General features: G+C 47.0%; 2 protein-coding genes across 8 annotated transcripts in view; one reads left to right on the top strand and one right to left on the bottom strand.

Annotated features, from left to right (window-relative positions):
• LOC144929340 (uncharacterized) overlaps window positions 1-25,598 on the bottom strand; it is a 94,295-nt gene that overhangs the window by 13,172 nt on the left and 55,525 nt on the right. Inside the window, exons 3-4 of one of the 6 annotated variants that reach the window (XR_013634595.1) lie at window positions 13,975-14,136; window positions 12,329-13,388 (exon numbers count right to left, since the gene is read on the bottom strand). The exons of 3 other annotated variants lie outside the window; for them this stretch is intronic. The gene's annotated coding sequence lies outside the window, so the exon portion shown is untranslated. Of the gene's footprint in view, window positions 1-12,328; window positions 14,137-25,598 lie in introns of those variants that run through there. 2 more of the 6 variants (XR_013634594.1, XR_013634593.1) reach the window with 2 other exon arrangements.
• CSTA (cystatin A) overlaps window positions 1-25,598 on the top strand; it is a 56,783-nt gene that overhangs the window by 13,843 nt on the left and 17,342 nt on the right. Inside the window, exons 2-3 of one of the 2 annotated variants that reach the window (XM_073310754.2) lie at window positions 17,964-18,052; window positions 22,942-22,988. The gene's annotated coding sequence lies outside the window, so the exon portion shown is untranslated. The remainder of the gene's footprint in view (window positions 1-17,963; window positions 18,053-22,941; window positions 22,989-25,598) is intronic. The other variant, XM_078848680.1, reaches the window with a different exon arrangement.

Here is a 25,598-nt window from a genome sequence, read left to right as displayed (position 1 = left end):
TGGCATGCCAGATTTCTAGCCAGATTTTTCCAGTCCTTTGTTCCTGTAGAACCCAATGTGGCTGGAACATAAGACTGGAAGAATTTGCAACAAAAACAGTACGCAGCATTCTGGGTTTTTGAGTACCCATGGCCTCGCCACTTTGTCACCATTGGGGATTTCACACCAGTAATGTGTAGGATGGAAACATCTATTTTCATTGTCTTTGGGGAACAGGAAGGTTTTTTTTTACTTGCTGTGGCCCATGCAGTACAAGGAAGTCCCTCGGGCTACTGTTCAAGTGGGTCCACAGTCCTGGATCATCTAGACTTAAGGAAGTAAACTCAGCAGCACCTGTTCCTTGCGCCTCCACCACACTCTTCTCTGTTCTACACTTTTCTTCAGGAATTTGCATGGTTACATTCAATTGAGATGGAGATATGGATGCTGCAGTAGCTGCCAGGTCACCTGTACTCTGACTAACTGGCAGATCAGGCATCATTTCAGTGGGGCCAGAAGGCTCACCCTGAACATTTGTGTCTATGTATCTTAGGAGAGCTCCTTCCTGCTTAGCTAGAAAAGCTTCCTTTGCTTTCTTTCTTTTTCTGAATGCTGTCCCAGAGGGGCTTTTTCTTCTTTCACTCATGACAGCTGTTCTGTGCCAGCTATAGTGGCTCTCAGCACTCTACTGAAGGGGACAAATAAGCAGGCTGGTAGCAGGGTCTGAGTGAGGGAAGATATCAGCGTCTTAAGGGCCTAACTGGCTCCTACTATTTCAGTTGACTTCCTGTTCTCCTCAAGTGGGTTCAGGGAAGCAGCAGGAAACAGGAAGCTCCCGAGAAGTTAGTGTTAATCAGGCCAGGCTCCTGCGGGGTGCTAGAGAGGTACATAAGCAGATAACACTAAGATGGGGAGAGAGGCAGATAACGCTGGAGGGTATGGATAGGGTCCACAGTAACCTACACAAATTGGAGGAGTGGTCCAAAAGAAATCTGATGTGGTTCAACAAGAACAAGTGTAGCCCCTGCCCCCAGTCTGGCACCTGAGGCGGCCGCCTCAGTTCACCTCACAGTTAAGATCCGCCCTGGTCGAGCTCAGACTCATGCGAGTCTCTGATGCTGCCTAAGTAAAAAGTAGACTGCATGAAACCAAGTGCTTCCATGTGAGGAAGTCACATGACTTTTCACTGCGGTGACTTTTCACATATGTTGTTCTTCATAGCAGCAGTGTGGGGTGTCTGTTCTGATTTTGACAGTCTGCCCTGAGGTAGGCATGCAAGGTTGTGAGCCACTCCAGACAGTGCAACACCGTGCTCTAACCACTAGGCACAACCCCTGTTGTAACCACTAGGCACAACCCCTGTTGTAACCACTAGGCACAGTTGCGCAAGTCCCAGTCTCTGACACAGTCTAGATGGAGCATGATTGTTGCCTCTTTTGTCCTTACCCTGCTTCCCTTTCGGAAGTCATCTCCACAATTTCCCCTGGCTGCTGGAACTTCTGCCAGGAACCTTGCGATCCTGGACCATCCTTTCTTTTCTGGTTCTCAGACTGCAGCAGTTCAGTTAGCTGTGCCTTTGTCAACCCTTGACAGCTTACTTTTCTCACTCTGCATATCTCAGCCAGCTGAATTTTATTCAGCTGCTCCATATTCATCCTTCCTTTTTCCTTTCCTGAACAGGCTGGGAGACACTTTTTGTTCGTGCTTTTCCCTCCTACAACACTTGCTTTTACTGCTGTTGGCTTTTATTGACAATTCCTCTTCACTGTCACAGATCCCACACACACACGGCCACCCGGTCACAGTTCCTGAGGTAACTGCACCAATGACTCCTTTGTGGCTGGCGTGAGGGCACCCCACTTAGGTCTCGGGCCTCTAGCTGTCACCTTTCTCATTGCAGAACCCACGTTCTTCGCAGTCCTGATCAGGGATTTAGGCAACTCCTCCTGTCCTTTGTTGGGATCACCTGAACAGGTCTGAAGCTTGTTTACACTACAGCAGTACAATGGCACAAATGGCACAGATATGCTGCCCTAGATACGCAGCTGTAGCACTGTTGTGTAAATATGTTCTACACTGACAGAAGGGGCTTTCCACCCATGTAGGTAATCCACCTCTCCAAGAGGCGGTAGCTGGGTGGATGGAAGAATCCTTTCGTCAAACTAGGTGTATCTACCGTGGGGGTCAGGTTGACCTAATTAGGTCACACAGGGCATAAAATTTTTCACAGGCCTGAGTGATGAAGCTAGATTGACCTAAATTTTAGGTGTAGACCAGGCCTGAGTTTAGTCCAGCACCTGCCATCCTGCTGCCTGCAAGGCAGTGGCAGAGTTAACCAGTGACCAGCCAGCCCTTATACAGCAGAGTATTATTTATTCAAAACAAAACTGTTACAGAGAAAGGATATCATAAAACAATAAACAGTTCACACCCATGCTTATCACGCAATACCTGTATGCCACATAGGACCCCAGTAGGCTTCAAAGTAATTCAGGTTCTCTCACAGGACCTGGTTCTGTTTGGGTCACAATCTCATATCAGATTTTGGATGGGGTGAGAGCGACCCCTGTCCCCCTTTCCTCAGTCAATGGATCATTAGATTATTTTCAGTTCTTTGTCTGACAGTCTCTTGAACCAGGGTTTTCACACGTAGGTCAGCAGGCTGTATCCAGCTTAACTTGGAGACTTTAAGGTCGGATGGGACCAGCCTGATCATTTGTACCTAGAGCCCTGGATGGGCAGAGCTAGCCTGTCCTGCTGAGACCTCCCTGCTGTTGTTACTTGCGTTAGCTTTGATCGAGCTAGCTCAAAGCGAGCTGAGGTCTATCTACACATACTGCAATCACAGCTCCCAATTGCAGTTCAGGGGAGTTGGAACAATTTTTATAGTGGGGGCGCTGAGAGTCATTGAAACCCTGTATATAAACCCTGTATATAATGGAAACCACTTCAAGTCAGGGGGTGCTGCAGCACCCCCAGCACCCCTAGTTCCAGTTCCTACATTGCACTGTAGACATACCCTTAGTGAGAGCTGTTTCGGTGGAATGGAAAGGGTGGAAGGCAGAATGAAGGGGCTGCAGGATAAGGTTGGAGAAGAACACAATAGAACAGTTGTAAATGGCTCATTTGGGTCCAGCGAAGAAGGGAAGGTGGGTGGTCCTTTTGAGCACTGGGACATGGGCGAGCGCTAGCTCACCCACTGCTAAAAGCCCCTCCCCCAGCCTAGGGAGGGTCTACTAAACCTGGAACCCAACTGAGTTTGGGGGACAACAAATGCAATAACGGGAACAGGCGTGAAGGTCAAAGGGCCAAAACAAGGGAACCAGAAGGGGACACCAAGCAGAGAACCCTGGACAGCACCCACTGCTCCTCAAAGGCCTCGAGAGAGACGGTGAATGCTACCCAGAGCAACTCTGCCCGGATACATGAACAGATAAAAGAATGAAAAACAGCCCCACAGTCACAGGGCCCCACCTCTGCCAACCTCTTCTCCCTGGTGTTACAGATGGCCACCTTGGCCATGGCTAGGAGGAGGTTGACGAGGTGGTCCCGTGACTTTGTGGGGCCTTGGATAGGGTGTGCGTAAATAAATAAGTGTGGGGAAAAATGCAGCCAGAACCTCAATAAGAGGTTCTGGAGGAGCTGGAGGAGCTGCAGCCTGGTGCACTGAAGGTACGCATGCACCAGGGTCTCCCTCACGCCACAAAAGGTGCATGCTTCAGGGACGGAGGTGAACCGTGCCAAGTACAAGCCCATGCTCAAGGCTTCATGCAGGAGCCACCAGCTGATATCCCCAGCAGGCTGCGGGACTCAGATGGAATGTAAACTGGCCCACTGGGGTTCCCCACCCTACACTGCTGGTGAAAGGTCCCGCCACTTGGTATCAGGGCGGGACACGAGGGTGGGGTAATGTAGCATGTGCAGCACAAGTGCGTATAGATGGTCCCTTGACGCGGTGTGGAAACGAACTGGCTGCATAGCACGCAGCCGGCTCGAGGTACAAGGAAGGGGAGGCCAGGAAGGCTCAGGGGGCAGGGGGCCAAAGGAAAGATCCGGAGGGTCTGGAGTGAGGGGCGGGCGGGGCGCACCTTCTCGCAGGACCCGCTTGAGATAAAACTGAGCCGCAGGAGACAGGGCTGCCTCTCCCTCCTGGAGTACGTGCCAAGGGGTCGTAAGGGTGGAGAGCCCCATGCGCCAACTGAGCGCCTGGGGAACCACCCAACCCCCCAGGTCATAGACCAGGAGGTCTCCGATCCTGGTTATTCCCGCCAGGACCAACCTCCGGCACACCAAGGAGGACTCCTGGGTGGTGGGTAGTAATGGAGAGGCAGGAGTGGGTCCAGGGTTGGTGTTGTGAAGATAAAGGAGCATTCTTGTGAGGGGAAGGAGCTAGAAGAGGGAGAGGGTAAGAATATCTGAGTGGGAAAAGGGAGGTTAGTAGCTGGGAGAGGATGAGAGCGATGGGGAGGGAGAGTTGCAGGTAGAGAGTCATGCAAGAGTTGTTGGAGACAGCTGGACAGAACAAAGGCCCTGTTATCCCCCCGGCTAATCACCTGAGGAAGGAGCATGCTCCCACTCAGTTTGTTCAGCTACTCGTGTATTTATCTGTTGTTTCAAATGACACTAATTTCCTCATTTTCCTCACAGTACAGCAAGTCTCCACTGATCAGGGGCTGCCTCCCAAACCATGACTCTCTTTCTTTCTGTCTTCTCTCCGCAGTGGGTCAGGCTCTTTTCGCTCCAAGATCCAACTGCAGGGATTCCACAACACCCACCACAATGAATAAGATCATCATTTATGAGCATGGAAACTTCAACAGTTACTTCAGAGAATTGACCCCTGACATCTCCCACCTGGAGTCTGTAGACTGGAAGGACTGCATCTCCTCGCTGAAGGTCATTCCTGGGTGGCCTACCAGCATCATCTTTGTTCGGGCAAGATCAGGGTGTTTGGGGAAGATGAATACCACCTTTGTCGGTCATGATATGAATGATGAGATCACCTCTCTCCAGCTGATTACTGAAAACCTGCACAGTCCTCAGATCACCCTGTACAAACACCCACACTATTGAGCAGAGAGCAAGGGGGTAAGAGAAGGAACCAACCTGGCCAGGGGACTTTTCAATGACAGCACCTTCTCACAAGGTCCAGAGCAGCGCCTGGCTGTTGTGTGAGCGCAGTGATGGAAATGGCTGGTGTTCTGTAGCCCGGGAAGATGAATGGCTTCCAAACAATTGGAAGATTGGGCCAAAAGGAATCTGATGAGGTTCAATAAGGATAAGTGCAGGGTCCTGCACTTAGGACGGAAGAACCCAATGCACAGCTACAGACTAGGGACCGAATGGCTAGGCAGCAGTTCTGCGGAAAAGGACCTAGGGGTGACAGTGGACGAGAAGCTGGATATGAGTCAGCAGTGTGCCCTTGTTGCCAAGAAGGCCAATGGCATTTTGGGATGTATAAGTAGGGGCATAGCGAGCAGATCGAGGGATGTGATCGTTCCCCTCTATTCGACATTGGTGAGGCCTCATCTGGAGTACTGTGTCCAGTTTTGGGCCCCACACTTCAAGAAGGATGTGGATAAATTGGAGAGAGTCCAGCGAAGGGCAACAAAAATGATTAGGGGACTGGAACACATGAGTTATGAGGAGAGGCTGAGGGAGCTGGGATTGTTTAGCCTGCAGAAGAGAAGAATGAGGGGGGATTTGATAGCTGCTTTCAACTACCTGAAAGGGGGTTCCAAAGAGGATGGCTCTAGACTGTTCTCAATGGTAGCAGATGACAGAACGAGGAGTAATGGTCTCAAGTTGCAGTGGGGGAGGTTTAGATTGGATATTAGGAAAAACTTTTTCACTAAGAGGGTGGTGAAACACTGGAATGCGTTACCTAGGGAGGTGGTAGAATCTCCTTCCTTGGAGGTTTTTAAGGTCAGGCTTGACAAAGCCCTGGCTGGGATGATTTAACTGGGAATTGGTCCTGCTTTGAGCAGGGGGTTGGACTAGATGACCTTCTGGGGTCCCTTCCAACCCTGATGTTCTATGATTCTATGATTCTATGATTCAATGGTTCCATCTGTCTCAACAAGAAGCTTTTATTTCTGCCTCCCCTGTGACCTGGCCACCGCCAGAGCTGACAAGCTGCAGAACCGGCCATCCTGGGGTGTCAAGGATTAGGGGTGGCGGAGAGGAAGAGCTCTGTCCATGCTTGCACTTCTTTCTTCCACACACTATGGAATGAGTGAAATTGGGATAAATGATCCATCCACTAATCAGGAAACTGTCCAGGTGCCTCTACTGGCCAAGATCTCTCCTCACACAGAGGTGATCATGCATGCCCTGAAGTGCCATCTTAGTCCTGCTGGTGTTGCCACCCTCTGTTGTGGGAAAAGGAGGACTGAACATGAGATGCACCAGAGCACATTGGAGTGTAGCACCCACCCTGGGCACTCTAAACCGGGCAGAGCAGTGGCTGGAACTCAGGTCTCCCACATACCAGGCCACACACACACACAGGCTCTCTCTTTCCCCTCCCCAGATATTGACATGTTCTCCTGAATGGAAAACCAGCCTTTGGACACAATTCCATTGTTCTGTAAATGTTCAAAAGTTTTGGGTTTTCTTCCAATGCAAAATGAAAACAAACTCTGAAACCCTGAAAGCTCCTGCTAAATAGCTCTAAGAATTTACCCTCACTGTCAAAAATGTGTGCTGTATTTCTAGTCTGAACTGATCTAGCATCAGCTGCTAAGCATTGGATCTTCCTGCTTGGTGGAAGCACTGTATACTCTGAGAAATCTCTTCCCCAGGGAGGTATTTGGAGCCTGCGATCCAGTTGTCACAGACCCCGAGGTAAATACACCTTTGTTCTTATTGCATTTCATCCTATTAATTCAGACCATTTCTCCAGTGCGTCAAGATCATTTGGAATTGTAATCCTGTCCTCCAAGGTGTTTGCAACCCCTCCCAGCTTGGTATTGTCTGCAAACTTTATAAGTGTACTCTCTGTGCCATTATCCAAATTATTTATGAAGATATTGAACAGAATGAGACTGAGGACAGATCCCTGCGGGACCCCAGTCGATAGGCCATTCCAGTTCCACTATGAACCATTGATAACCACTCTCTGAGTATTGTTTTCCAGCCATGTCTGCACCCACCATATAGTAGGTTTGTCTAGGCTACATTTCTCTAGTTTGTTTATGAGAAGGTCATGTGAGACGGTATGAAAGGCCTTACTAAAGTCAAGCTATATCACATCTACTGCTTCCCCCCATCGACACGGCTTGTTACCCTGTCAGAGAAGGATGTTAGGCTACTTTGACATAATTTCTTCTTGACAAATCCATGTTGATTGTTATTTATTCACTTTTTTTTTCTAGATGCTTATGAATTGTTTGACCATTTGCTTCTTTGTCCTTCTAGGTGCCAAAGTTAAGCTGAGTGGTCTATAATTCCTTGGGTTTTCCTTATTCCCCCCTTTTTTATAGATAGATGCTATACTTGCCCTTTTCCAGTCCTCTGGTATCTGTCTCATACTCAACCAGTTCTCAACAAGAATTGCTAATGGCTCAGAGATCTCTTCAGTCAGTTCCTTAAGTATTCTAGAATGTATTTCATCAGGCCCTGCCGACTAGAAGACATCCAACCTGTCCAAGTAATTCTTAACTTGTTCTTTTCCTATTTTAGCTCAGATCCTACCCTATTTACACTGATGTCGGCTATGTTAGTTGTCCAATCGCTGCTAAATTTTTGGTGAAAACTGAAAAAAAAAAAAAAAAGGCATTTAGCACTTCAGCCATTGCTGCATTTTCTATTATTGTCTTTCCCTCCTCATTGAGTAATGGGGCTACCCTGTCCTTGGTCCTCCTCTTGCTTCCCATGTATTTGTAAAATGCTTTCTAGTTACTCTTTATATCCCTAGTTAGTTTAATCTCATTTTGTGCCTTGGCTTTTCTAATTTTGTCCCTATGTGCTTGTGGGGTTTTATATATATATATATATACACACATCCCTTGTCATTTGACTTAGCTTCCTCTTTTTGTGACTCTCTTTCAAGTTTCAGGTCATTGAAAATCTCCTGGTGAAGCCAGCGAGGTGTCTCACCAAACTTCCTATCTTTTCTACTCATTGGCATAGTTTGCTCTTTTGCCCTTAATAATGTCTCTTTAAAAAATTGCCAGCACTTTTTTCCCTTGGACTTGCTTCCCATGGGATCTTACCTACCAGTTCCCTGAGTTTGCTGAAGTTTGCCTTCTTGAAGTCCATTGTCTTTATTCTGCTGTTTCCACTCCTACCATTCCCTCAGTCATTTCATGGTCACCTTCAGCCACGCTGCCTTCCACCACAATCCCCAACAGACCACACTGTGAACTTTATGCAAGCTAAAAGAAAAACCAAACAGACAAACAAGCTGGCTGCTCACCCCAAGCATTAGTGCTGGCTCTTTCTTCAGTAGGGCTCTCCTTCCCATACTCCCCTGTTCGCTGTGCCCTGTTCGCAGAGAAGGAACCAAGCTGAGCAATGGAGATTTCAATGACAAGTGCCTTCCCCCAAGGTCCAGAGCAGTGCGTGGCTATTGTGTGAGCATGGTGATGGAAGTGGCTTTTGTTATGTTGCCCAGAAAGCTGAATGGCTTCTGAACTGTGATTCAATCAGTCCCAATGACAAGCTTTCATTGCTGTATCCCCTGAGACCTGTCCAGTACTAGATTTGATGAGCTGCAGACCTTCATGCTCTACCTGATTGGCAGCTTCCTCTGGGGTGTTCCCTCTCCTCCCAGACCATTCACACAGCTCTGACTAGGAGGCTTATTCAGGGCTCTGCTGGCCTCTATCTGCCATTTATTTTCCTTTCGATCCCTTCTCCCTGGATTAGACGTTGGTGTCACAGGAAAGGCAGAACTCCTTAGCTACCTCAGATTCCCAACTTGCAGCTGGAGTCTCAGCCACAACCTTGCTCTGTTCTGCCTCAGTTTCCCTGGTAAGGGCAGGCAGTGATCTGTTCTCCCTGACCATGGCTACAGGACCCAGGCAATGCACTTTCACATCAGTAAAATATCCAGTGTGGGAGCAGGGGATGGTGTCATCCTCCCCTCCCCTCAGTCTCTGGTATCTATCTGCATAAGCTGGGAAGGTAAATTGAGCTTAACCCTGCTTTCCTTTTGTTACAGGAATCATAGAATCATAGAATATCAGGGTTGGAAGGGACCCCAGAAGGTCATCTAGTCCAACCCCCTGCTCAAAGCAGGACCAATTCCCAGTTAAATCATCCCAGCCAGGGCTTTGTCAAGCCTGACCTTAAAAACCTCTAAGGAAGGAGATTCTACCACCTCCCTAGGTAACGCATTCCAGTGTTTCACCACCCTCTTAGTGAAAAAGTTTTTCCTAATATCCAATCTAAACCTCCCCCACTGCAACTTGAGACCATTACTCCTCGTTCTGTCATCTGCTACCATTGAGAACAGTCTAGAGCCATCCTCTTTGGAACCCCCTTTCAGGTAGTTGAAAGCAGCTATCAAATCCCCCCTCATTCTTCTCTTCTGCAGGCTAAACAATCCCAGCTCCCTCAGCCTCTCCTCATAACTCATGTGTTCCAGTCCCCTAATCATTTTTGTTGCCCTTCGCTGGACTCTCTCCAATTTATCCACATCCTTCTTGAAGTGTGGGGCCCAAAACTGGACACAATACTCCAGATGAGGCCTCACCAATGTCGAATAGAGGGGAACGATCACGTCCCTCGATCTGCTCGCTATGCCCCTACTTATACATCCCAAAATGCCATTGGCCTTCTTGGCAACAAGGGCACACTGCTGACTCATATCCAGCTTCTCGTCCACTGTCACCCCTAGGTCCTTTTCTGCAGAACTGCTGCCTAGCCATTCGGTCCCTAGTCTGTAGCTGTGCATTGGGTTCTTCCGTCCTAAGTGCAGGACCCTGCACTTATCCTTATTGAACCTCATCAGATTCCTTTTGGCCCAATCTTCCAATTGGTCTAGGTCCTTCTGTATCCTATCCCTCCCCTCCAGCGTATCTACCACTCCTCCCAGTTTAGTATCATCCGCAAATTTGCTGAGAGTGCAATCCACACCATCCTCCAGATCATTTATGAAGATATTGAATAAAACCGGCCCCAGGACCGACCCTTGGGGCACTCCACTTGATACCGGCTGCCAACTAGACATGGAGCCATTGATCACTACCCGTTGAGCCCGACAATTTAGCCAGCTTTCTACCCACCTTATAGTGCATTCATCCAGCCCATACTTCCTTAACTTGCTGACAAGAATACTATGGGAGACCGTGTCAAAAGCTTTGCTAAAGTCAAGAAACAATACATCCACTGCTTTCCCTTCATCCACAGAACCAGTAATCTCATCATAAAAGGCGATTAGATTAGTCAGGCATGACCTTCCCTTGGTGAATCCATGCTGGCTGTTCCTGATCACTTTCCTCTCATGCAAGTGCTTCATGCAAGGAAGGGAGAACATGCCCACACCCCGCCTCCACTTCTCCCTTTCAGCAACTTCATTTGCAGGGACACTGTAACAAGCTGTATTCTTGCAGTCAGCTGTGATTGCCTTTGCAGGAGAAAAGGCTGGAGCACATCAAAAGGTATATCACTTAAGATCCCAAGCAACAACACATCTGACCCTTCCTGTGTCTGCAGGCAGTGCAAATGGTTTCGCACCAGGAATGGCATAAAATCACTGCCCAGTCTGCAAAATGTTGTAGAAATCTCTAGAAATATTGTCAAATCCACACACATGCCCAGAATTGGACACAATACTGCAGCTGAGGCCTTATAAGTGCTGAGTAGAGTGGAAGAATTACTTCTCATGTCTTGCTTACAACACTCTGACTAATACAACCCAGAATGATGATCACTTTTTTTGCAACAGTGTTATATTGTTGACTCATATTTATTTTGTGATCTACTATAACCTCCAGATCCTTTTCTGCAATACTCCTTCCTAGGCAGCTATTCCCATTTTATATTTGTGTGTTTGATTATTCATTCATACTGGGAGGAGTGGTAGATATGCTGGAGGGGAGGGATAGGATACAGATGGACCTAGACAAATTGGAGGATTGGGCCAAAAGAAATCTGATGAGGTTCAATAAGGATAAGTGCAGGGTCCTGCACTTAGGACGGAAGAATCCAATGCACCGCTACAGACTAGGGGCCGAATGGCTAGGCAGCAGTTCTGTGGAAAAGGACCTTGGGGTGACAGTGGACGAGAAGCTGGATATGAGTCAGCAGTGTGCCCTTATTGCCAAGAAGGCCAATGGCATTTTGGGATGTATAAGTAGGGGCATAGCGAGCAGATCGAGGGACGTGATCGTTCCCCTCTATTCGACATTGGTGAGGCCTCATCTGGAGTACTGTGTCCAGTTTTGGGCCCCACACTACAAGAAGGATGTGGATAAATTGGAGAGAGTCCAGCGAAGGGCAACAAAAATTATTAGGGGTCTAGAACACATGACTTATGAGGAGAGGCTGAGGGAGCTGGGATTGTTTAGTCTACAGAAGAGAAGAATGAGGGGGGATTTGATAGCTGGTTTCAACTACCTGAAAGGGGGTTCCAAAGAGGATGGCTCTAGACTGTTCTCAATGGTAGCAGATGACAGAACGAGGAGTAATGGTCTCAAGTTGCAGTGGGGGAGGTTTAGATTGGATATTAGGAAAAACTTTTTCACTAAGAGGGTGGTGAAACACTGGAATGCGTTACCTAGGGAGGTGGTAGAATCTCCTTCCTTAGAGGTTTAAGGTCAGGCTTGACAAAGCCCTGGCTGGGATGATTTAACTGGGAATTGGTCCTGCTTCAAGCAGGGGGTTGGACTAGATGACCTTCTGGAGTCCCTTCCAACCCTGATATTCTATGATTCTATGATTCCTAAGTGTTGTACTTTGCTTTTGTCCTTATTGAATTTCATCCTGTTTAATTTAGAACATTTCTCCAGTTTGTCCAGATAATTTTGACTTGTAATTCTATCCTCCAAAGCAGTTGCAACCTCTCCCAGCTTGGTATCATCTTCAAACTTTATAAGTGTACTCTCTGTGCCACTATCCAAACTGTTTATGAAGATATTGACTAGAACCAGACCGAGGAAAGATCCCTATGGCTGGGACCTCACTCAATACACCTTTCCAGCTTGCTTGTGAACCACTGATAACAACCCTCTGAGTAAGATTTTCCCGCCACTTGTGCACCCACCTTATATTAGGTTTGTCCAGGGTATATTTCTCTAGTTTGTTTACGAGAAGGCCGTGAGAGACAGTGTCGAGGACTCGAACCCCAGACGGCACAGTTCGTTGTCTGACCAGAGAGAGACAGGCAACACCAGCAAGGTCCAAACACAAAGCTCTTTATTGAATACTGCACACAACAATAGAGAGCAGCCTGTCTCCAAAGAGAACCAGCCAGCCTCTAAGTAAAATTCATACGTTTTTATAGACAGTCCCGTCGCGTCACAGATTTATTCATAAAGCAGCCCACCCCCACTATATTAGTTAAAATCCTCTTTCTCTGTATGCATGCACTTCTACCTCCCTTATTGTAGATAACTTTTTGCAAATCGTAGTGCTTCACTAACTTTCTTATCAGTATGGGTGTCAACCAGGAGACGAGGAGTTAAAACACACATAACACAAGAGCAGGGAGTGGAAAACAGCGCCTCAGTATCTCAAGGACTGTTCCCAACACATCTGGTACAAAAATACAGGAATGCAGGCCTCCCCTTTTTTCTCACTCTCTGTAACTTAAACAAATATTCCTTCATTCTACTTTCAGAGACTTTCCCAGCAGCCTCTCTGAGCCTGACTTTGGTTCGGTTGGCATAACTGCTTCCCGTTTAGCTTTTCTCACCTAACAACAGTACCAAAGGCCTTACTAAAGTCAAGCTATATCACATCAAGTGCTTCCTCCTCTCCACCAGGCTTGTTACCCTGTCAGAGAAGGATGTTAGACTGCTTTGACATGATTTTTTCTTGACAAATTCATGTTGACTGATATTTATTCCCTTATTTGTTTCTACGTGCTTGCAAATTGATTGTTTGACTATTTGCTCCTTTGGCCTTCTAGGTACTGAAGTTAAGCTGACTGGTCTATAATTCCTTGGGTTGTCCTTCTTCCCCCTTTTTATAGAGAGATACTATATATGCTCTTTTCCAGCCCTCTGGTATCTCTCCCATCCTCCATGAGTTCTTAACGAGAATTGCTAATGGCTCATAGATCTCTTCAGCCAGTTCCTTAAGTATTCTAGAATGTATTTCATCCAGTCCTGCTGACTTGAAGACATCGAACTTTTCCAAGTAATTCTTGTTCTTTTCTTGTTTTAGCCTCAGATCCTAAGCTATTTACACTGATGTTTGCTATGTTAGTTGTCCAATCATTGCTAAATTTTTGGGGAAAACTGAAACAAAAAAAGGCATTTAACACTTCAGCCATTGCTGCATTTTCTATTATTGTCTTTCCCTCCTCATTGAGTAATGGGGCTACCCTGTACTTGTACCCTGTCCATTTCTCATGTATTTATAAAATGCTTTCTAGTTACCCTTTATATCACTAGCTAGTTTAATCTCATTTTGTGCCTTGGCCTTTCTAATTTTGTCCCTATGTGCTTGTGGTTTTATATATATATACATACACATATACATACACACACACACACACACACACACACACAGACATCCCTTGTCATTTGACTTAGCTTCCTCTTTTTGTGACTCTGTGCTTGTGGGGGTTTTATATATATATATATATATATATATATATACACACACACACATCGTTTGTCATTTGACTTAGCTTCCTCTTTTTGTGACTCTCTTTTGAGTTTCAGGTCATTGAAAATCTTCTGGTGAAGCCAGCGACGTCTCTCACCAGATTTCCCATCTTTCCTACTCATTGGCATAGTTTGCTCTTTTGCCCTTAATAATGTCTCTTTAAAAAATTGCCAGCGCTTTTTTCCCTTGGATTTGCTTCCCATGGGATCTTACCTACCAGTTCCCTGAGTTTGCTGAAGTTTGCCTTCTTGAAGTCCATTGTCTTTATTCTGCTGTTTCCACTCCTACCATTCCCTCAGTCATTTCATGGTCACCTTCAGCCACGCTGCCTTCCACCACAATCCCCAACAGACCACACTCTGCACTTTACGCAAGCTAAAAGAAAAACCAAACAGACAAATAAGCTGGCTGCTCACCCCAAGCATTAGTGCTGGCTCCTTCTTCAGTAGGGCTCTCCTTCCCATACTCCCCTGTTCGCTGCCCCCTGTTCGCAGAGAAGGAACCAAGCTGAGCAATGGAGATTTCAATGGCAAAGCAGTGCGTGGCTATTGTGTGAGCATGGTGACAGAAGTGGCTTCTGTTATGTTGCCTAGAAAGCTGAATGTCTTCCAAACTATAACTCAATCAGTCCCAACGACAAGCTTTCATTGCTGTGTCCCCTGAGACCTGTACGGTACCAGATCTGACGAGCTGCAGACCTTGTCATCCTGGGGTGCTGTGGATCAGAGGGAGCCCCCACAGGGAGGCGCAGAGTTAGAGCTCTGCCCACGCATGCACTTCATTGCTCCACACACCACAGAATCAGTGTATTTGGGAAAGTGCAGCTCATCCTGTGCAGTGCTTCATATTCTTGTGTCCTGCTGTTTGTCCCCCAAGGCCATGCCAGAACTTCCTCCCAGACCTCACCCTCCCAGTCTCCTTCATGCTCTCCCTGATTGGCAGCTTCCTCCCTTCCCAGACCCTTCACACAGCTCTAACTAGGAGGCTTATTCAGGGCTCTGCTGGCCTCTTGTCTGCCATTTATTTTCCTTTTGATCCCTTCTCCCTGGATTAGACAACCTCTGGAGGTCCCTGCCAGCTCTACATTTCTATGTTTCTATGATTTCTAGGATCACAGAGGGGGCCTCAGAGGTGCTAGGATTGACACTGGAACTAGCTGCCCCATTATCACTGCCAAGACACTGTGGCACTCACAGACAGATTGAAAGGAATGTCATCATAGATGAAACAGAAGGAATCAACCAAACAGATCGTCAGCAAACCTTGATCACCACAATCTGAAGACAGCAAGAGATCTCCAGTTTCTACAGCTTCAGGGAGGTGGGAAAGGGGATGAGGAGGGGTTCATGTTCTTTGCGGAGATAGGAACCTCCAGCACCTCCCAGTATCTACAGGGGATAAATGAGCACCCACCAATAGGGAAAATGTCAAGGTGCTCCACTGGCCAAGATCTCTCCTCACACAGCAATGGTCATCCATGCCCTGAGGAGAGAATGTGCCATCTGAGCATTGATGGAGTTGATCACCGCCTAGGATGGAAGAAGAAGAACCACCACACATGTGGTGCACCAGAGCACACTGGTGTGTAGAACCCACCCAGGGCATTGTTCAAAAACAGGAGTAAGCTCAGCCTGCAGGTGAGTCCACAAACCTGCTGTGTTTCCTGCCCCTTCCATCCCAACATGCTCATATCTGCTCCCAAGTACAGGTTGAAGGGTTTCCAGTCTGCTAGCTTCACTGAGTGATTTATTGTTAACCTGCTCTAATAAAGTGATTTACAAGAAAACTTGGATTAATGGTCTCCTGTTCCGATAGCCAGTAAAGGTTCAGTCCCCAGGAGAGCTCCTTCCTGCATAGTAACTGCCTTCATCTAGACTGGACTTTGCTTTTCAGAGCAGAATGAATCTAGAACCAGCGCACTTCCCCTGGGGTGGCACTGCTGGAGGGGAGCTGTGACTCTGCTGCATTATGCCCTCCCCCAACTCAATCCCACCAAAGCCTTTGTGTGGGTGGTTCACAAGGGTCAGACCCATGGGTAGAGATGGGTCAGGTGAAGAGCAGGAGTGGGGCGGCCTCATATCCCCCATGTCTGATGGGGCATCCCATTGCAATAGAATCAAAAACAACAAGGAGTCCGGTGACACCTTAAAGATTAACAGATTTATTTGGGCATAAGCTTTCGTGAAAGCTTATGCCCAAATAAATCTGTTAGTCTTTAAGGTGCCACCGCGCTCCTTGTCGTTTTTGTGGATACAGACTAACACAGCTGCCCGCTGGTACATTGCAACAGAATGTGCAGCACAGTCTTGGTGGAGTGGCAAATGGGAAGTTAATCTAAGTGTACGTTAATGAATAGGTAACAGACGTTATCAAGCAGGAACCCTTGTAATAGATTCATAGGGTATGGATACACGGGAATAAACGACCCGTGGCATGGCCTCGGCTGGCTCAGGTCAGCTGACTTTGGCCTGTGGGGCTCAGGCTGTGGGGCTAAAAATTGATGTTTAGATGTTTCGGTTTGGCCTGGAGCCCAGGGTCTGGGACCCTCCCTCCTTACTCCATGGAGGCACTTACAGGCTGATCAACTTTGCATTTGAACCAACTGTACATGAGCTCTGTGGCAAAAGGGGCCAACATAACACATTGCACTGGAAGCTCATGCACAGCTGGTTATCTACAATGACCCCTGAGTCCTTCTCAGAGCTGTTGCTTTGCAGGATAGCTGAGAAAGGGTCTCTGTAAAAATAACAATGTGGCATCATGTATTGAGTCAAACACAAAAAAACTTTGTTACAAACAGGGTAAGTCAGGACCAACATCCAGCTCAAAACTACAAATAAATCAAATAAAGCCATGCAACTACATGCAGAATTTTATCTCATCACATATACACCCACAGCGACTCACCAGAGAGCCTATACCTACCAACAGCAAATCAACTGTTACCAACCACAATCCCAAGGTGACTCCCAGGCAATCCCTTTAGGATGACAAAAAGAAAAGGAGTACTTGTGGCACCTTAGAGACTAACCAATTTATTTGAGCATAAGCTTTCGTGAGCTACAGCTCACTTCATCGGATGCATACTGTGGAAACTGCAGAAGACATTATATACACAGAGACCATGAAACAATACCTCCTCCCACCCCACTCTCCTGCTGGTAATAGCTTATCTAAAGTGATCACTCTCCTTACAATGTGTATGATAATCAAGTTGGGCCATCTTCAGCACAAATCCAGGTTTTCTCACCCTCCGCCCCCCCCCCCCAAACTCACTCTCCTGCTGGTAATAGCCCATCCAAAGTGACCACTCTCTTTACAATGTGTATGAAAATCAAGGTGGGCCATTTCCAACACAAATCCAGGTTTTCTCACCGCCCCCCCTTTTTTTTCAAAAACCACACACACAAACTCACTCTCCTGCTGGTAATAGCTTATCCAAAGTGACCACTCTCCTTACAATGTGTATGAAAATCAAGGTGGGCCATTTCCAACACAAATCCAGGTTTCCCCCCCCACCCCCCAAAACACACACACACAAACTCACTCTCCTGCTGGTAATAGCTTATCCAAAGTGACCACTCTCCCTACAATGTGCATGATAATCAAGGTGGGCCATTTCCAGCACAAATCCAGGTTTTCTCACCCCCCACTCCCATACACACACAAACTCACTCTCCTGCTGGTAATAGTTCATCCAAAGTGACCACTCTCCCTACAATATGCATGATAATCAAGGTGGGTCATTTCCAGCACAAATCCAGGTTTTCTCACCGCCCTCCCCCTTTTTTTCCAAAAACCACACACACAAACTCACTCTCCTGCTGGTAATAGCTCATCCAAACTGACCACTCTCCTTACAATGTGTATGATAATCAAGGTGGGCCATTTCCAGCATAAATCCAAGTTTAACCAGAACGTCGGGGGGGGGGGTAGGAAAAACAAGGGGAAATAGGCTACCTTGCATAATGACTTAGCCACTCCCAGTCTCTATTTAAGCCTAAATTAATAGTATCCAATTTGCAAATGAATTCCAATTCAGCAGTTTCTCGCTGGAGTCTGGATTTGAAGTTTTTTTGTTTTAAGATAGCGACCTTCATGTCTGTAATTGCGTGACCAGAGAGATTGAAGTGTTCTCCGACTGGTTTATGAATGTTATAATTCTTGACATCTGATTTGTGTCCATTTATTCTTTTACGTAGAGACTGTCCAGTTTGACCAATGTACATGGCAGAGGAGCATTGCTGGCACATGATGGCATATATCACATTGGTGGATGTGACCCTGTGTGGTGAGCTAATATTTCCTAACTTGGGTGGATTTGATTTAGAGCTCAATGATAAATGAGTATACAGCTGTTTTCTATGTAAGGTATTCCAAAGAGCTTGGCCAGAATAAAGCATAAGCACTGTAGAGCTGTGCCTAGAGCCCCAGCTCCTAGAGTCAAATGATGAGGTCAGAATCTCAGCTTTCACTTTAAAATGTAAAATTTCTAGCAAATTAATACTTTGAAATTGTGACCCAAGTGTAACCGATGCAGTGGTGTCTGTCTGGCTCTGCAGACAGCCGAAAACCACATCTCTGAGAGTTGTGAACTGCCCCAGTCATCCCCATGGGATTTTCATTCTAATAGACATCACTCTGCGGTTTCCTGCCAACACCACCCCATCTGAGAACTCTCTGTGGGGCAGAGGAGTGCAGCAGGCCTGGTCACCTACCAGATATGCCTCACCTGCGAAGATAAATACTGGGTGCTGCCACTCTTGACTCTCCATTTGGGGAGAAGGGATCCCCATCTCTGCTGCTGCTAAGGATGGGGGCCCGGCTACCAGTTCTGCCATGGATGAAGGGGTCCCATGCAGTTGCCCCTCCAGAGGGGAGGTGGCCCCCTTGCCACTGGTGTTATGATAAATACATTTCCAGAAATGGGCACTACATTGTGATTATGCAGGGTGTAATTTCTATGTATTTGGAGAACTCTGCTTCCAGGAAGCGTTTGGTGAGAGAGAACAGAGCGTGTGGAGGAAGGAATAAACCCCGTATGTTGCACTCTCTCTCTTCTGATGGTTGAACACTGAACATGGCATCTGAAGTGGGTCAGTGCCTGCAGGAACGTGAAACCAGAAACACAGAATATTAATGCAAAACCAATCCCCACAACTAACTATACAATAATGACAACAAAGAGAAAACAGGAATCCTCGCAGCATACCAGAGCCCTGACCCTGAGCAGAGGGACATGAAAGCAGACATGTTTAGCAGCTGGGCTTTCTTTAGAACAGAATGGCAAAAGTGCGAAAATTGCAATGGGACGCGATAAAAAGGAAAGCAAAATAAGAGTAGCCACCCTGTATACTCCAAGAGCATATGGTTATGTCAGCGGCAGACCTAGAGGATCCATGTAAATACCCAGAAGCACTCTGTCACTGCGGTGGTGCCTCTCTGGAGGTGTTGAGTGAATTTTCCTACTCACTCTCCACTGTTCTCCGTTCCTGGAGGGTTGTGGTCACCCTTCCCCATGGAATAACATACGATTCCTGATGCATAAACTTAATGCAGTAACATCTCCAAAAGATATTGCAGGAAATTGCCACAAAAGCACTTTCCACTCACAAAAATATCATATATGAAAGTTGTCTTTTTAACAAGCGTAATTGGAAATCGGATATATTATGATAAATCCTCATTCATATAATATAGTAGTGGATGGGCACATATTACACCCTAAAACATATTACACCCTAAAACCTACACCCACTATGAACACAAGACAAAAACACAGATGTGGAGGATGGTGAAATACACACTCTCTTGAGACCTGATCAGCAGGACACAAAGAAACACGAGCTAAAAAGTGACTAATAGATATTGGAACTGCTTCTCAAAACAGCCCCACACAAGGAGCACTAAGTGCAGACAGTCTCTTATCACAAGAAAGGTTTGCATTTGCTCCAACATCAACCCAGTTGCCAGGTATACGTGAGCGTTTTTATAGAACTAAGGAGTGAAAGACCAGCATTCCCAAAATCAGAGAAATCTTTCTTGGCAGCTAAGGTATTTAAGAGTTAGTTAATTAAAAATAATAAGAGTTAAGTGAGCTGTAGCTCATGAAAGCTTATGCTCAAATAAATTGGTTAGTCTCTAAGGTGCCACAAGTACTCCTTTTCTTTTTGCGAATACAGACTAACACGTCTGCTACTCTGGAACCTGTTTATCTATGATGGTCTAGCCTGTATTGGTATATAACAGAGTGTTAAGTATTCAGGCAAGTTATGGTACTGATGTTTAAATTTGCTGTCTCCAATAAACATGACAAAAGGGATGTTTCGATAAATAGCTTCCCAGTAAAGAGAGCTACAGTATCATTCTGTATAGGAATTTACAGGAATTCAGGAAGTGCTTGATGAGAGAGAACGATGTCGGTGGAGGAAAGAATAAAGCCTAAATATTGCTCTGTCTGGGCTGTCTCTCTTTTATGCTTAAACACTGAATAACTGGCACTCCAGCTGGAGGTGAGGCCAGGGTGTAGGGCTGGGGCAGTATGGAGCCCTGTGCTGTGCTGTGCCTAAGGTCCTGGATTGTCTTAATCTGCCCTGCTAACGAGTGATAGTTAGAAGTTGGTGTTATTAAAGCCATAGAGAGCCTAGCCAAATGGACCACTTCTCTTCATGCACTTCTCTTCTCTTTACATAGCAGCAGCCCACCAGGTTGCCACACATCATGGTAAGCCTCCATGAGTCAGGGTAGCAGAGTGTAAGTGGGGTCGGCCAAAATAACAGACATCTCACTGATATCCATATAGTTTAGCAGGAACAAAATACCTGCTTTCCCATTCTGACAGCAAATCTACTCTACTGCGCTGCACCGATGCAGCTGTGCCGCTGGACATGCTATGCCAATGGCAGAGTGCTCTTCCGTCGCGAGAGGTGGAAGTATGGTCAGTGGGAGATCGTCTCCCGCTGACATATCACTGTGGGGACATCGCTTTAGGTTGACGTAACTTACGTTGCTCAGGGGCCGTCGTTTTCATACCCCTGAGTGAGTTAAGATACATTGAATTAAGTGGTAATGTAGACCAGCCCTGAGACAGGCCAGATCTCCGGAATACCTGGACACCCTGCACTTTGACGTCCATGATCTCCCTTGATAGTCCTCTAAGGTCTGAATAACAAAGAGTAATTTATTTTTCTGCTGATGTACTCGTGCACCTTGAGGGGCCCAGGTAACAGACATGCGTGTGCCATCGATAGCCCCAGCACAGTTTGGGAATGCCCTTTGTTCAAAGCCAGAAATGATTTCGGGGACATGATCTACCTTCACCACATGTGGGTGCAGCCTGGCAAACATCCATCATCACAGCAACAACAATTGACTTGCCAACCTCAGAGTGGTTACCCACAGATGGGAGACAATCTGGGGTAGCAGCTTCCAGAGAGTTGCTGCACCGCGCTTCTGGCCTGGCATTTGCATTTTTCATCCTGATGTCCTGATGCGCATGGGCTCAAGTGAACTCTTCACACAGCTCAGGGAACACGGCCCTCCTATGAAAATTCTGGGGTAGCTCCTGGTCATCCCAGGTCTTCATGGTGATGTATTTCCACCACTCTGTGCATGTGATCCTGATCCAGATCCATGCTGTGGAGGAAGGTGAAAAACTCCCAGTGTCTCTGCCGATCTGACCTGGGAGAGAATTCCTTCCTGAACTCAGTATGGTGATTTTTTAGACCCTGAGTGTGTGGGTGAGACCCACCAGCTAGACAGCTGGGAAAGAATTGCCTGTAATAACTCAGAGCCCTCCCCATCTACTGAGCTTAGGAGACCGCTGCTAACAGCAGTGGCAGATAGGCTCTATGTAAGACTATGATTTAGTGACTTCCAGCAACCTCCATGACTTCAGCCTGTGGTGGTCGAGAGCTGCAGGGTTTCCCGCTGCCCGCGGGGGCAGGGAACTGTGGGCTACCCCCGAGCTCCCAGCCGCCAGAGGCCATGGGGGTCTGTGATAGGGTGCTAAGCAGAAAACTGCTTAGCCAACCCTCTGTCACTCCAGTCCAATTAAGGGAGGTGAATTGGAGCTGGGTAGATCACCTGGCCCTGGTTGGGGAAGCTGGAACAGCTGCTGCCTCATCAGGCTGGGGCTGGATAAGAGCCCCAGGGGAAGGAGCTCGAAAGAGGGAAGCGGTAGTAGAGGAATGGCAGTGAGGGGGAAGCAGAAAGGGATTCCTCCCCCTCGTGGATTATAAGACGGGGACTATGTGTATGGTGGAAAGGTGGTAGGAGCACAGCCTGTAAATAAAAGCACCAGGTGAGCACTGCACCAAGGCTTCTGGATGACTGGCTCAGCCCAGCAGGGCCCTGCAGGGACCCCATTACAGGGGCCCTGCAGCTGTTGGTGGAGGAGGAACCCCCAAGTTCCTGGCCGCTGCAGGGGTACCCTGCAGCCCCTAGCTGCTGCAGGTGGCTCCTACAGGAAGGGGAGGGAATATTTACTTTGTAGGAAGGGGTGGCAGGCGTTACAGGAATGAAGAACCACTCTTTTCCTGCTTTGTGGCTGCTTCTGACTTAGACACACACAGCTCCTCACAAAGCAATCCCCAGCCCTTGTGTTTGCACCCAGTCTAGTCCTTGGGTGGTGCCTTCCATTTTTTCAGTGGTCATTAAACAAATGGGTATTTAACTGCTATGTTATTTCGCCTGAATGAAAGGTGGATGCCATAGCCTCAGTGAGGTGTGTGACTGCCTGTAGATCAAAGCCACGCTTTGTGGGAGACACCCAACCATGAGCATAAGTGTGTTATAGGAAAGAAATACAGTAAGGGAAATGCATGTTTGTGATCTTTAGTTCTTCTTTTGAAGAAGCGGAACCTGCTTGTGCTGGGCTTTGTGCACATCAACATTATAACATTTGCAGCAGCCAACTGTCCCAATAAAATGGGGGTAGGGTGGGAGAGAGTGGGGGATTAGCCACTGGAGGTTTTTATGTGAATTCAGGTGACTGTAAAGCAAAGCTAAAAATCCTTAAATACTTAATCATCACAAAGAACAAGGGAAGTATTAATATTCTTCTTGTACAGATGGGGAAACTAAGGCACAGCGGTTAACATGAAAATTTTCAGTTGAGTGCCTGAAGTTAGGCTCTTAAATCCATATTCAGGCAGCTTTGTAATAGTCTAATCTTCACAGGTTTCCTGAATTGGGGCTAGGAGGAGGAAGAGCACACACAACAGGAGGTGAGTATATACTGCATAAATGCAGCTGAGACAAAACAGGAATTTGGCTCATAGGACATTGTAATAATTTGACATTTGTTTATGTCCCAAATTGGAAAAATACCAAAAATTTTCACAAAAGAATTTGTTTAGTAAATGTTGAAACATTTTGTTTCAAGTCAGTTTGACATTAAACTGCATTTGCTTATTGCCTCATGGGACAGGTAGTTTTGGGTACCTCATGCTTTCATTCTTCCCTATGGGGCAAGCTCCTTTGCAAGAATACATCTCCCTGAGGTGCCATGTGGCCCTGTCAGAAAGGAGACCACAGTGCATCATGGGGAATGTAGTCTGGGTAAGGGTCCAGGTCATGGGAAAGAATGGGGGCACAAAGCACCTGAACTGACTCCCATGAACCATCAAAGCACTCTGGGCGGAAGCAGTTTAATGTTGAACAGCCCTGAAATGAAACCTTTTGTTTTGATTCCCCCCAAAAAAATTCAGCAACATTGAAAATTTCCCATTGAAAATTTAGATTTATTTTTTTAAGAAATTGTCCAAAAATCACTTCAGTAGAAAATGCCCAGTCGGCTCTATGTACAATGGAGACCCTAGCCAGGCCCCATTCTCTGCCAGAACCATCCACTTCTGGGCTGTACATCCCCCTTTCATCACGCAACAGTGGAATTATGACTGCTTTATACAGCTATAACCTGGTGCCCATTAGAGTTCCCATCCATAGGGAACTTTGCCAATTTATGTCAGAATAAATCAGCATAAAGCCTTCCATTCTGTGGGTAAGATTGCATTTACTGGGCCTGATTCATCACCAGTGTAATGCAAACACTTTACACCAAAGCACCACACGCCCCTAGGCAGCCAATAGAACTATCTGTGTGAGTAAAGTTCCGCAGATGCTTACGTGTCTGCAGGACTGGCTCCAAACTATGGTAACCAACCCCACTGCAGGGTGTTTCCTCTAAGCCCTGTGGCACACTAGTCCCTTCTGGATGTCTGGTACGGTAGCTGTGTACCACCAGCACGGAGTCAAGCATTGTAGGTGCCCCATGCACTAGACTCTGCAACAGGGGTGGCCAACCTGTGGCTCCGGAGCCACAGGCGGCTCTTCAGAAGTTAATACGCGGCTCCTTGTATAGACACCGACGCTGGAGCTACAGGCGCCAACTTTCCAATGGGCTGGGGGGTGCTCACTGCTCAGCCCCTGGCTCTGCCACAGGCCCTGCCCCCCACTCCACCCCTTCCCTGAGCCTGCTGTGCCCTCGTTCCCTCCCCCCCCCCCCGCCCCAGCCTCCTGCACACCACCAAACAGCTGATCAGGAGGTAGGGAGAGGGAGGTGCTGATTGGTGGGGCTGCCAGTGGGTGGGAGGTGCTGGAAGTGGGGGCTGGAGCTGATGCGTGGGCTGCTGACGTATTCCTGTGGCTCTTTGGCCATGTACACTGGTAAATGCTGGCTCCTTCTCAGGCTCAGGTTGGCCACCCCTGCTCTGCACGCTCTAAATCCATTCTTCTTTCACTCCCTGCTTTCAACATGACCCTGTCTCTTTTTCTCAATTCTCTCAATTTCCTTCCCTTTCTCTCATCTTCTCTCTCTAGCTCTTCCCCTTGCCCATAGCCCCTCTCTTCTCCTATCTGTGGTGTCCTCTCTTTTCAGTCCCCTTTCTCCCTTCTTCCCCATCCTTTCCCAGACAACTCTTACCCCCTGCTGCTCTCTCTTCCCTCTGGGATTTTGGGAATCTGTTAAGGGTACACTCCTCCCCAGCATGCGGGAAATTGGTGTGTGTGGGGGGAGGGGGTATGTGTACACATTCCTTCTGATGCCTTTGTAAATGTAATTTATTTACTATTTCTGACCCTCAGTGAAAGCAATTATTAAACTTAGAATAACAAAAGGGATAATATAATGCCTCATGAGGTTAGGCAGAGTTTCTTTATGACACGTGTTTAGCCATGCTAAAGTATGAAAACTAACAGAATAAATACAAAACTGAATCACTAAATATTTGAAACGTTTGTCAAAATGTCCCTAAAATCCAGACCAACTCTCTTAACCTTGTACTTTTTTTTTCCCTCCCGCCCCGTACCTTTAAAATTCTGGGCTACTGTGTGTAGCGCCCCCTCTCCACCTGGTTACCTCCTTTAATGCCAATCTGCTTACAGGTTTTGATGGACAGGTCTGGGTTCTTTTGGATCCTGCCACCCACTCAGCGGGGTGAATCTTCTTTTCTTTTTTTCCTATGAAATTATTTGGCAGTGACTCCCTGCCAGGAAGGAGTGAGGGGAGTGGTCACCAGGGCAGCTTGGGCAGAAAATTCTAACTACAGAGTAATCCCCACTTACTTGCCAGATAGTTGGAGACTTCCAAGAAATAACACAAACACATAAAAATATATTTAACACAATTAATTACATTAAACAGGAGACAAATACAACAGAACAGGGTAAAACCCTATTTTTAGGGTCACCATGCCCACACTGCAAATACCCGTGACTTGATGTAGCAAATGCAAAATTAGTGTCCCGTTGGTACGCATACTTTGCTGGGGCCCTTGATGACCTATAACCACAAAATTCTTCTTTGTGGTGGTTTAGCAGCGTGGCTGACTGGGTTC

Source organism: Lepidochelys kempii, chromosome 1 (genome assembly GCF_965140285.1).
Source record: "Lepidochelys kempii isolate rLepKem1 chromosome 1, rLepKem1.hap1, whole genome shotgun sequence".
Taxonomy (NCBI): Eukaryota; Metazoa; Chordata; order Testudines; family Cheloniidae; genus Lepidochelys; species Lepidochelys kempii.
This window is presented reverse-complemented; position numbering and strand designations above follow the sequence as displayed.